Below are 13,441 nucleotides of genomic sequence, written 5' to 3'. Positions count from 1 at the left end.
TCATGCTGTTTGCTTCTTGTTTTTATTTTCTCAAGGGGTGTGAAGAACTGGTAAGTCCTGCAGACTTGCTTAACACTCATTCTAAGTTACTTAAACTACCTATCAGTCAAAACCCAGGTATTTCTCAGGCTATAAAATCAGTCTAGGAGAACCCCACTATACACTGGTTTATAAGCTAGACTCCTATATTTCGTGAGACCAATTATGCTCTTCCAAAAACCCCAACTCCAAAAAAAAAAAAAAAAAAAGGATTTAACAGCTTCTTGCAAGAACACTTGGATTACATCATAAAGGGGTTCCACTGGACTTATAGAGTGGCCTGGAGTACAAATCTAGAAAGTCCAATCGGCCAAGGGGTCTTGACAACTGTAAGACTTTCACACACCAACAAAGCCAGTGTGAGCTACTTTTTCCAAAAGTGTAAAAATTCCTTATTTTGAACAACTTTCTTAAAAGCTATTTTTTTCAGGTTAGCAAAATACATTCTAGTTGGATTTTTTTTTCTTCCATACATCTCTGTTTTTACTCATCTCACACCAAAAATAGTAAAAAGTTAGTCATACATTTAAGGGGAGGAGAAAAAAATAAGTGTCTTTAAAATGGGGAGACAGGGGCTTAGTAAACCTAAAAAATCTGCTCAGAGTCACCAACTAGCAAAACGCATTGCTAGGATTTGAACCCATAAATATACCAAAGCCTATTTTTTCCCCGTGAGACCAAGCTGACCTAAAAGGTATTGGATGCTTCCACTTGTCTTTACAGGTCCCACAGGCTCCTAGGAACTTCCCTGTAAGGGCTGAATCCACTTGACAAGGAGGTGCTTCCGGCTGTCCTGTGCCCCATTTTCTCCTAATTCCATATTCCAGGTCTTTCTTCTGTGCTTTCTTTCCCTCTACCAGGCCAAATCTCTTTTTATGCTTAAATCGAAGGCATTTCCCTTCCACTCTTCCACAGCACCCACAAAATCAAAACATCCCGAAGAGAAGTGTTGAGGGAGGCAAGGGATGTGTTCCCACCTTGCACCAAGAGTAACCGGGGGACCCCACAGCTTCACGCACCCCGGGGAAACACCTGAACCGGGAGGTTTGCTCTCCTGGAATTAGCCCCAGTGCGACTGCCTCGGATTGTGCCAGGAGCCTTCGGGAATGTTCCCCGGGGCCGGGCGCACCCAGAGCCTAGTGCCAAGCATCTCAGTGCCCTAAAACCGGCCAAGACCATGCTACCCCCTTTCTTGTGCAACCGGCTCCTGAGACACCCGCGGTGCGTGCCCTGCGCCGCCCCCCTGCGTCCGGGGACCGCGGCGAGGAAGGACCCTGCGCGCACGTCGCACTCACCCGAGCCCGCCGGTCCGCACAGCGCTGGCTCAGGCGGGGAGAAGTGCAGCAGCCCTGCCCTCGCCCTGCTCGTCACGACTCCCCTGCAGGGCGCCGGCTTCCGAGCGCCCCTCTGGGCGGCCCACGTGACCTAGACCTTTGGCGCCAAAGGTAGGTCTCCACCTTCCCTCCCCGTGACCTGGCCGCAGCCGGCCTGCCCTCTATCCTGAAAGAAGCAGGCACCCCCAGAGTGGAACCCTGAAAAGTAACTAAGGTTGGCTGCGGTTTGTTTGGTCCTTTGTGCGTTTTGATTTTCCCTCCCATTTTTTTTAAAGCCGCTATCAGAATTTAAACGTTGTATTTAAAAATCATTCCCCACGCGGGTGCTTGCAATCCTTGTGCTTGCATCTGGAAACCGAGTGGTGTTTTACTGCCACTGTTTAGAAAGCCCACTTGCATTCAGCCTAAGTCCACATTCCAGTCGCACTGATCCTGAGAGCTCACCAAGCGGCAACACAGTCAGATGCTTTCTCTGTAGGAGTGCCTGGGAATCTTACCGCAATCTGATAGGCTCTGTACTAAGATTATCCCCATTTTGCAGGAGGGAAACTGAGACTTAAAAAGGTTAAGTGTCCCATTCAGGGTCACATCTCTTGTGAGTGACCTCAGTAGATATTTTTAACCTCCCTCAGGTAGTGGGCACTGAGCTAGACAGTGGGGGGGGGGGGGGGGGGAAGGTAAGGGAGATTACAAGAGCAAGGTAAAACGAAATACAGGAATGTCATCATTCCCACATTGGAATGTCCCCAAATGCCCTGTGGTTCAGAGATGGTTATTTAGAGCACCCCAGGCAGGCCACCTGGCTTGGAATTCTGGCTCTGCTACTTAGCGACTAGCTCTAATCCATTATTTTAAAAGATGATCAAAAAAGACCACCATGCTCTTTTGTGAGGTGACTTGGCCACTCTTCCCAAGAGGTAGAGTCTGTTTTCTGTCGTCCCATTGAATCAGGGCTGGCTTTGTGATTTGTTTTGCCAATTAGAATGTGGGTAAATGCTGGTTGCTTCCCAGAAATCAAAATGCCTTGCAGCTTCGGTTTTGAGGCTACTGCCTTGTGACCACCAGGTGAGAAGCCAGTGTGGCTCCTGGAGAGTGAGAGGTCACTTGCAGGAGAACTGAAGCATTCCAGAGACAGCAGCACCCTCTGAGAGACTCGTAAGAGAAGCCAGAGGGTTCTAGCCCAGCCTCTCCACTAGCTGAGTGCATGAGTGAGTCCCGGCAAAAACCCACAGCAGAATGGCCCAGCCAGTCCACTGAGCAAGAAAAAAAACTAATTCACTGTTATTTTAAGCCATTTACATTTTGGGTGTTTTTTTATGCAACTAAGGCTAACTATAGCACTAATTTTTTTTTTTTTAAGATTTTATTTATTTATTTGACACAGAGACGGCCAGTGAGAGAGAGACAAGCAGGGGGAGTGGGAGAGGAAGAAGCAGGCTCCCAGCAGAGGAGCCTGATGTGGGGCTCGATCCCAGAACGCCGGGATCACGCCCTGAGCCGAAGGCAGATGCTTAACGACTGAGCCACCCAGGCGCCCCAGTATAGCACTAATTTTTTAACCTTTAACAAATTACTTAATGTCACTGAGTCTCAGCTTTCTGGAGAAGCAATCTGGGGATCCTGGACACTCAGAACAAGGTGTGGATTCGCAGCAGGGGCACACAATGGACTTAATTTCCAAGGATGCCTCACTCTAGGTGGAGGACTACAGCCAGTGGAGGGCCAGAGGGGGCCTTCTAAATTGTGGGCCTTAGCACAAGGACAGCTACAGGCCAAGGAATACCTTTGCCCAACATGGAGCCACTTACATGAAAACCAAACTGAATTTTACAGTAAATAGAAAATGAATCCTACTTGAGCATACGTCTTCGAAAACAGGGTGTCGCCAAAGTTTTACTGCAGCTTTAATAACTTCAGAGGTATAAACGCTGCAACTTACAAAAAACATCACTTGAAAGTTTAATTACATTTATTTTACACTTACTCAGTTTTGTGAATCTGCAGTAACACATTTTTCAGTTTTAATTTTTGTTTCATTTCCCGAGTGAAAAATGGCATACATTGATTAAAAGAAAAAAAAATTACATCTATTAAAATAATTAAAACTTGGAGTCAAAAGAAGTACACTTTCAAATGACAGTTTTGTAAGTTTGTGGCATTTATACTTCTGAAGTTATTAAAGCTTAAAACTGCACTAACATATTCGAGCCGCCCTATATTTGAGTTTGTGGTGTATCGTGTTTTGGACTAGGTACTGAAGCTTAGATTTAAAAAAAAAAAAAAGGAAGAAAGAAGAAAGAAGTAGTCTTCTTTAGAAACTTGAAGTTTAGTTGGAGAGAGGAGTCACTTAAATTTATCCCATACTACGAAAAGATAAGGGCCGTAACTGGGACTATAAAAAGTACTGTCTGGACAGAGAGCAGGGACCAAGTGACTCTGGCTAAGGAGCCAGCTAACATGAGGTGACATGAAGCTGGGCGTTAAAAATGAATAGACGTTGCAGAGAAAAAGGTATAATACAGGCAAAGAACATAACCACCTGTGAACTGACGCCGTATTCTGGGAATGACTGAGTGTTTGGGGCTACTAGATGCACTCAGGATGGATTAGCAGATAAAAAACAGATAAATAGAAATCAGAGTGGGAAAAGCTTGAATGTCAAGCTACAAAGACTGATGTCATTCAGTTAATAGATTAGGAAAGCAACTTTTTTAATGAAACAGAATAGAATAGAGTAGAACGGGTATATTAGTTTCCTAGGGCTGTGATAGCCAAGTGCTAATAACTGGGTGGTTATAAACAGTAGAAATTTATTGTTTCATGGTTCTGAAGGCTAGAAGTCTGAATTAAGGTGTCTGCAGGGCCATGCTCCCTCTGAAACCTGTAAGGGAAGGACTCTTCTTCCCTTTTCCAGCTTCTAGTAGCCCCAGACAGTCTGTGATTTATGGAACATTAATTCCCATCTCTGCCTCTGTCTTCAAGATGTCCCCATGTCTCTTCACATTATCTTCCTTCTCCATGTGTCTGTCTCTGTGTCCCAACTTCCCCCTTTTTATGAGGACATCAGTCTTATTGGATTAGGACCCACCCTAATGACCTCATTTTAACTTCATTACCTCTGTGAAGACCCTCTTTCCAAATAAGGCCACATTCTGAGGTACCGGGAGTGGGGGCGGTGAGGACTTCAGTGTATCTTGTTTGGAGAACACATATCAATCAATCCATGAAAATAGGAGAGAAAATGTCAGCGTAAGTCATGCCTTGTGACACTTTCTCTTTCAGCGTGCATGTGTGTGGCTGTGGCAGGCCATTGTATCAGTTTCCTATCGGTAGCATAACGAATTACCATGGAATTAGTGGCTGAAAGGAACACATTTATTCTCTTATGGTTCTGAAGTCAGGAGTCTAAAATCAAGGGGTCAACAGGACTGCATTCCTTCTCCAGACTTTAGGGAAGAATCTGATTCCCTGTCTTTTTCATCTTCTAGAAGCTGCCCACATTCTTTGTCTCCTGGCTGCTTCCTTCTATCACTCCAACCTCTTGCTTCCATCTTCATATCTACTACTCCTCATGCTGATGCTCCTGGCTCTCTCTTGGAAGGATTGCTGTAACCTCATTTGTCCCACCAGATAATCTGGGATAATCTTGTCATCTTAAAGTCCTTAATTAAGTCACGCCTACCAAGTTCTTTTTGCCCTGCAGGGTAACGTTTTCATAAGTTCTGGAGGTTAGGATGCGGACATCTTTGAGGGGGCAGGTATTAGTCAGAGTACAACAGTCGTAATGCAAACTGTATTTATTACTATGAGATATGGTCAAAATAGCTTGAAAGCCGCTGCACTGGAAGTTTGAATTTTTTGATTAAGATATATGTTTATTTGCTTGTTATCGCATAATACATGATCATTAGAGAAATATGAGGATATACAAAAAGATCAAAATTTTGATTCCTCAGAGATAACCACATGATGTATCTTTGTCTCATCTTTTATCTATACAAATATATGTTATACACAAAAAATGGAATCATATGATATGGAATTATTTATCCTGCATTTAGCAGTTAGCATTATATCCCGATTATTTTCACATGTTGTTAATTCAAAACAATATTAGTGGCTGTATAATGTTCAATCATATGAATTTACCGTAATTTATTCAACCATTTCCAACATTTGGTCATTTGAGTTGCTTCCAATTTTTCCTGATTATTAATTCACTAAGAAATGTTCTCATATAAATAATTATGTGCATCTAATTATTTCCTTAGAAGAAAAATATGGAAAGCAGAATTACTGAGTCAGAGGGTCTTCGGAAGGTTAGCCAAGTTCAAAGAAGAGAACTCTGTTGGAAAAGTAAAGTACATGGGGCAAGGGTGTGGTTTGGAGATGACAGCCACAGGAGGAGCCAAGCTGGGAGAGTATAGTACAAAGTACAAATAATCCCTGCAAAAGATGATAAACTCTTGGGCCAAACTGTGTGTGGTGGTCCCTGTATGAGTTTCCTAGAACTGCCATAATGAATCGTCACAAACTGGGTGGCTTAAGACAGCACACATGTATTCTCTCACAGGTCTGGAGAAGTCTGAAATCAAGCTGTTGGCAGGGCTGCGCTCCTTCCAGGGGCTCTGGGGGAGAATGTTTTCCTCTTCCAGCTTCTGGAAATTCTTGATGTTCTTTGCCTTGTAGCCGCGTCGCTCCAATGTCTGTCTCCGTCTTTACATGGCTTTTTTCTCTGTGTTTTTGTATGTCCTCTCCTTTTATTTTTTTTTTTTTAAGATTTATTAATTTATTTTAGAGAGAGAGAGTGCGGAGAGGGGAAGAGGGAGAGGGAGAAAGAGTCTTAGGTTCGAGCTCACGACCCTGAGATCATGACCTGAGCTAAAACCAAGAGTCCAGTGCTTAACCGACTGAGCCCCTCAGGTGCCCCTGTCCTGTCCTTTTCTTACAAGGATGCCATCATTGGATTTAGAGCCCATCCTAATCCAGTATGACCTCATCTTAACTAGATACATCTGCAAAGACCCTCTTTCCAAATAAGGTCACAGTCTGAGGTTCTGGGTGGGCATGAATTTTGAAGGGGACCCCGTTCAACCCACTAGAATCCCTGTGGAAAGGAGGGTTCAACCGTGAGAGATATTTAGATGCACTGAGAGGATATGGGGATAGGTAAACATGGGATGGGCAATAAAGATGAGTTTATATTTTTTCATTAAATAATACTTACCCTGTTTTTCTTAACCTCCATTCTTCAGTGGACTTTGGCATCTGAAGAGGCACAGCTAGTGAACCTATGCACAAAATCTGTTCCGAAGTCACCCTGCCAGAGAGGAGATCATCTGTGCTCCCAACCAGACTGTGCAGGTACAACTGTGAGCAGCACGGGACAGATATTTTAATACGTGTCTTTCCTTAGAGACAAACGTATCCCTTCTCTTCACTGCTCAGTAGCATATCTTGGCATAGTTGGCTAAATGTTTCTAATACTTTGAATACTTTTACATTTCTCCCCAAATGACCATAATTGTAATCAACTTAACAGCTGAAGAATCAAAATATAGAACTTGCAGAGGAGAATCAAACTGCTGAAAATAATATTTTTAGCCTCTTTCTTGTATTGAGCACTCAATAGTGAGCAAAAGAATGGCCTTGCAAAGAAATTGTTTAAACCTTCTTCTCTGATTGGATTTTCTGAAAACAAAGTTTTAAAGTTGTCAGGTTGGGCACATGAATGGATAAAGAAGATGAGGTGTATATAGATACAGTGGAATATTACTCAGCCATCAAAAAAAATGAAATCTTCCCATTTGCAATGACATGGATGGAACTAGAAGGTACTATGCTAAGCAAAATAAGTCAATCAGAGAAAGACAATTATCATATGATTTCACTCATATGTGGAATTTAAGAAACAAAACAGAGGAACGTAGGGGAAAGGAAGGAAAAATAAAACAAGACGAAATCAGAGAGGGAGACAAACCATAAGAGATTCTTTTTTTTATTCTTTTTTTAAATTTTATTTATTTATTTGACAGAGAGAGAGAGACAGCCAGCGAGAGAGGGAACACAAGCAGGGGGAGTGGGAGAGGAAGAAGCAGGCTCCCAGCGGAGGAGCCCGATATGGGGCTCGATCCCAGGACTCTGGGATCACGTCCTGGGCCAAAGGCACACGCTTAACAACTGAGCCATCCAGGCGCCCCGAGATTCTTAATCATAGAAATAAACAGGGTTGCTGGCGGGGGGAGGTGGGGGGATGGGGTAACTGGGTGATGGGTATTAAGGAGGGCACTTGATATAATGAGCACTGGGTGTTATAGGCAACTGATGAATCAGTAAATTCTACTGAAACTAATAATACACTATGTGTTAACTAAATTGAATTTAAATAAAATTTTTTTTAAAAAAGTCTGTTGCCTTATGACCACTTTGCCCAAGTGTGATGTAATGGGTGTTACCGAAGACTGATGAGTCACTGAACTCTACCTCTGAAACTAATACACTATATGTTAATTAATTGAATTTAAATAAATATATACATATATTTTAAAAACATACAAACAAAAAGTTGTCAGGTTGGGGTGCCTGGCTGGCTCAGTTGGTAGAGCGTGTGACTCATGATCTCAAGTTGTGAAATCAAGCTCCACATTGGGTGTAGAGATTACTTAAAAATAAAATCTTAAAAAAAATAATAAAATGTGTTCACTTTTAACTGAAAATAATTTAAAAAAAAATTGGGGCGCCTGGGTGGCACAGTGGTTAAGCGTCTGCCTTCGGCTCAGGGCATGATCCCGGCGTTCCGGGATCAAGCCCCACATCAGGCTCCTCCGCTATGAGCCTGCTTCTTCTTCTCCCACTCCCCCTGCTTGTGTTCCCTCTCTCGCTGACTGTCTCTCTCTCTGTCAAATAAATAAATAAAATCTTTAAAAAAAAAAAGAAAAAAGAAAAAAATTGTCAGGTTGATCAGTCCAGGTGATTTCAGGGTTCTCCCAAGCCCTTGTGTTCTCTGCACCCACATATTCTGGGGAGACTTGCGGTTTGTTAAGCCCTAATGGTTTAGAACATGAGTCGGACCCACGTTCAGATCTAGAACCTGGCATCTGGTGACCTCAAGCAAGTGTCTTCATCTCGGTTTTCTCATCCATACGTGGCAAAAATAGCATTAGCTCTCTCACAGCGTTACTAAGAGGGTGAGATGAAATAGGGTACATAAGTACTTGTCAAACAGAACGGGGTCAGTGAATGGTGGCTGTAAGAGTGATAATGATGATCACACAGGCTATGACTGTCATTCTTTTCAACCATCTCACCCCAGATACTGAATTGTATTCTCTCCCCTGCTGTTGCTCAGTGTATCTGGACAGCACAGAAGAGTGTGCCCTCCCTGACCTATGGCCAGAGCTTTGCAGTGTGCCTTAGATTCCAATTAAGAAGACACGGAGAGGAGGAGAGGAGCCCGTTTACACGGTGCCAGCAGGTAAATACAATTCCAATTGTTTAGCGTCGGAGCTTTGATCTCACATTTGTAGCTGCTGCCACCAAGATAAATGTGGACCTGTAATGAAAACAAGGGGAATTGATTAATCTGGTAGACAGCCACGCCTCTTTTGGAAGTGTCTGTGTTTCTCCCTGCACTTGTCAAGGCTTCTGCCATTGTTCCTTTCAAGTGTTGTTACCTATCTTTGACGGGCACCTCACGGCTTTGAAAACACAGCTCACAGGCACACCGGAAAGAGGAATGTCACAGCCTGCATGGTGTATTAACTTGTTCAATAAACCATAAACTGCATTCCTTAAGGAAAGAAGGTAGATATGTCACCTTCACAAACTCGCAAAAAAAGTCAGTGTGCTATTAAAAAGGAGAGGAGATGGAGCTGATAGGACCCCACAGCTGTTCTACACCTTGGCCATGGCCTTGAGAAGTAGACCCAGATGGCGGTGATCCCGCTGTAGGACACAAATGCATGCCCTGAAAACTTAAGGGAAGCGCTTCAGTCTCCTTACACTTAGTAAGGCAGGGCCACCTCCTAAGACTAGCCGCGGGCTACAGACTCAGGGAAGTTGTGGCTAATTACATGGTAATTATTTATAATAAGTGCTTCTGCTCCCAGCATGATTATCCTTCCCTGGGTTGCTTGCCTCCTTGTGTCTGGTTTGTGTAGGGAAACAATGTCCAAATTAATCTAAGTCTTTTGTAAGTGAATCAATCTATTCTCTGATGATCCAGCACCCTTTGGCAGCAGGTGTTAAGCCTTTCTAACAAAAGACATATTTTCCGTTTCCCTTTGGCTATGCTGAAAGCCAGGCAAACAAGACTTTGGTGGATTAAGGATGAATTATGGGATTAATATAGACTTGGCCACTAAGGACAGTAGAGCTAGCCCTGTGTAAAGCCTGAGAAATAATCACACTGAACCCTTGCAGGGCTTCATGTTTGCCTAGCACTTTTTTCCCCTATATATCATATCTTTAATTTGCACAGCAGTCCTGAAGAGTATATATTGATATTATGATGAACCTGCCTGTGTGCTCGGTACAATATCTGATTAAGGGCCCAGCAAGGCTTTAGGAGTAGACTGGTAGGGATATGAATTCTGGCTCAACCACTCGTTAGCTGTGTGACCTTCACCATGTTAATTAACCTCCCTAAGCCTTAGCCTTGTCATATATGGAAAGCAGACAGCCCTACAGGGCTGATCTGAGGATTTAATGAAATTACATGTAGAGCTGGTAGCACAATGCCTGGCCCATAGCAAGCAGGCCATTCATTGACTGAAGGCAAGAAATTTGTAAATGATAAACAGAGATCAAAGGAACTAAGTAACGGAAATGGCATGTGGCATATCTTCTTTTTTCTTTTATTCAGATTTTATTGTATTTTCCTCTAATGCAAAGAGTGGTTAGCCCAGGTGCTCTGCTTACTAATAAAATATTGTGTCTATGATTCGAAGCAGAGTTGACCTAGAAAAGTGACTTTTTTGGTTATATCTATAGCCTCTTGACTCTGTCAGGAACTTCAAGAACTAAGTAATCTCACCAAATAAAGGAATACAGATAAAATAGGTGAAGGATGGTCCTTGGGAGGAATACCTAAGCAATTACGTAAAGCCGTATGTTGTGTTTTATGCGTGTGGCTCAAGCTGAACTGCTCAGAACCTCCTGCTTGGCTGACTTGTATGGATTTAAAGAACTCTCCCCTGGCTTTGAAATGGCTACACCAGGGGCGCCTGGGTGGCTTAGTCGTTAAGCGTCTGCCTTCGGCTCAGGGTGTGATCCCGGAGTCCTGGGATCGAGCCCCACATCAGGCTCCTCTGCTGGGAGCCTGCTTCTTCCTCTCCCACTCCCCCTGCTTGTGTTCCCTCTCTCGCTGGCTGTCTCTATCCTGTCGAATAAATAAATAAAATCTTAAAAAAAAAAAGAAAGAAAGAAAGAAAGAAATGGCTACACCATAGCAGCACACAGTAGCTGGAGAGGAAGGAGGCACTGGAAGACCAGTTCCCATCTCTCTTCCTTTCCTAGTCTCTGTCCCTGGCTACAGCCTTTCTCTCAACCTTGGCTTCCTTATCTGAAAATGGAGGCTGTGACAACTCTTCTCCTCCATCCACCTTAACCACCCTCTTTGCCCCATCTCGCCTAGGCGAGATGAGGGGTGGCAGTGTACGAGGTGTCTGTGCGTGTCGTGTTTGGCACAGCGGTCACCAATGTGATGTAAGTTGCCTATGCTTCATTTGTTCCCCCCCAGCCTACCCAGAGATCTATCAGTAGAACGAGTAGAAAAGGAACGGTTCCTTCCCTTTCTTAGAAGAACTCAATACTGACTTCTTAAAGTTTGGGATTCTTCGCACCAGGATGGTTGGAAGAATTATAACCCCACCTTTCCTCTTGCTCTGCACCCAGTTGTTCATTTCTCTCAGGAAATTTTTGATAAAAATGAGCAAACAAAATAAAATACAGTCCATCCTCATTGTTTGTGGATTCTGTATTTGCAAATTTACTTCCATGGTTTGGATAACAGGGCCCTCAGAATTCCTCGGCCACATGTCTACAAGCCTGCTTCCAGAGCCTGCATAGATTCGTTCTGCACCCGGGAGTGGCGGTGGCCAAGAGGTACACTTATGAGGCTTGGATGTGCAGGCTAGGCTGTGCTGGAGCAGGACAGGCTAAAAGGCTATCCAGCTCAATGAGACCATGCTTCAGCATAGCACTTCAAGGAGTCTCAAAATTCTAAATTCAAATCTGGTTTCCCAGGTTGTTATTATGATGTATTTGTCAAGGTAAGAGGGTAGAACATATTTCATTTAATAGTTTTTTACCTTGGTTTATAAGTTTTAAATATTTAGACACGTGGCAGGTGGGCCTCCATTCATACTCTTATCCCAGGCCTGCCAAGAAAAAAGGAGGCTTGAAAAGAAATAAACTTTCGTTGATTTAAGCTCCTAATATTTAGGGCCTGTTTGTTACCACAGCATAACCTAGCTTATTCTGACTTTTATACCTGGGGAGGAGGTGGTGGGTTTTTCAGTTTCAGAAGCTTTAAAGCCATATGTTCTGGTGTAGGAATGTCAACACGGATGCAAGGAAGGACTCAATCCAACGAGCAGTCCAAGGAGACTGAGAGCGGTCCTGTGGCCTGTGGTACACACTGAGTGAGGGGTGTCTATGTAATCTGCCTGGGGCAGGATGCCAATGGACAAATAAGGAGCATCAGTCAGCTGCACTGAGTAAGTAAAGGAAAATGAGGGCAAGGGAGATTATGCATCTTGATGATCAGCCCCTTCCCATGTATATATGAGGAATCAGCCCCCAGCATGGATGTCAGATCTAAATGAGAAAAGGGATATTTTTTGTCCCTCCTCCCTACCTTCTGAACTGATCGATTTGGGACTTCTTGTCAAACTCAATAAATGTGAGCTCAAAATGGATTCTTTTTCAAAAATATAAAAAGGTATGACATTTATTATACTCCAAGTATCACAGAATAGTACACACCCGACCAATATATAAAGTGCTATTGTTATTACCTAAACTTGGTTCACACCATTTCAGAGAAAACAAATACATTTTAACAGCCTAAGAGAAAAAGCAATTATCGAAAAAGTAAATCTCTTTCCAAAGCTAGAAGAAAAAACAAGGACAAGAGAAGAGAAAGGAACAAGAAAGATATTGAGTCTTTACCATTGGCCAAAAGCCATGCTGAGTATATCACACGTGTGATCTCGTTTAGACCTCACCATAACCCTAAATAGTTGTCGTTACATTCTCCCTTCTAGAACAGAAGTGACTGCAAAACAGAGATGTTCAGATTTTGTCCACGGTCAGAGAGCAGCTAAGTTTCAGAATCGAGATTCAGTCACACCTATCTGATACCAAAACTCTCATTCTTTTCAAAAGTTTCAAATAAAAAAATTGGATTGTTGACATCACCACTCTGCTTCTCTGTTTCCAAATCCTGTCCCCTTAGCAAGGTCAGCAATGGGTAGCTCTCCCTCCTCTGGGACCAGGAAGGTAGGCTGGCTGGAGGGGACAAGTTGACAAATTTTGTCCTTGTGGTGGCTTTCTTTTAAGGTTCAGGGCAACTGAAGAGGACGGTTCCTAAATATCCTCTGTGTCCAGACAGTATTAGGACGTCCCGTCAAGGTCTGGGCGCTGGGTGATGAGCCCTGAACTAAGGGGTCTAGAGGAGGCCACTACTCCTTACGGAGCACACCAAGCACTTACCCTTTGGCTGCTGGTTAGAAGAGTTCATTTTACATTCAGCCTTGTTTTTCTCCCCTTCAATCTAAAGAAGGCCAAGGGATAGAACAGCAAACTAGGATGAGATGGAGAAAAGTTTAGATAATGTATATAAGGTAAAATCGTGTATTTATCTTGAGTTTTTCTGACTTCGAGATCTTTTCTATCTTCCCCTCCCCCACTGGACTCATCTATGTTTCCCTCAGTTTGTAAATCATCACCTTCCTTGCAGATCTGTGGCAAAGTAATCACATCTCAGTGTTAGGTTCCATGTTCTAAAAATGTCAAAACAAATCTCAGTAATTAAATGCCATGAATTAAGCTTGTTACTTACTTCT

General features: G+C 43.2%; 1 protein-coding gene and 1 long non-coding RNA gene across 2 annotated transcripts in view; one reads left to right on the top strand and one right to left on the bottom strand.

The window, feature by feature from the left end:
• Positions 1–1,456, bottom strand: part of CPVL (carboxypeptidase vitellogenic like) — a 127,207-nt gene extending 125,751 nt beyond the window's left edge. The window contains exon 1 of the mRNA XM_008686445.2: positions 1,335–1,456. The gene's annotated coding sequence lies outside the window, so the exon portion shown is untranslated. The remainder of the gene's footprint in view (positions 1–1,334) is intronic.
• On the top strand, positions 1,351–12,793 carry LOC103658933. The gene is made up of 4 exons (XR_567347.2): positions 1,351–1,484; positions 6,629–6,737; positions 8,722–8,847; positions 11,928–12,793. It is a non-coding gene; the product is annotated as an uncharacterized LOC103658933 (long non-coding RNA).
• Positions 12,794–13,441: the final 648 nt, after the last annotated feature.

The sequence above is a fragment of the Ursus maritimus genome, unplaced genomic scaffold (assembly GCF_017311325.1).
Source record: "Ursus maritimus isolate PB19 unplaced genomic scaffold, ASM1731132v1 scaffold_3, whole genome shotgun sequence".
NCBI classification, from domain to species: domain Eukaryota; kingdom Metazoa; phylum Chordata; class Mammalia; order Carnivora; family Ursidae; genus Ursus; species Ursus maritimus.
This window is presented reverse-complemented; position numbering and strand designations above follow the sequence as displayed.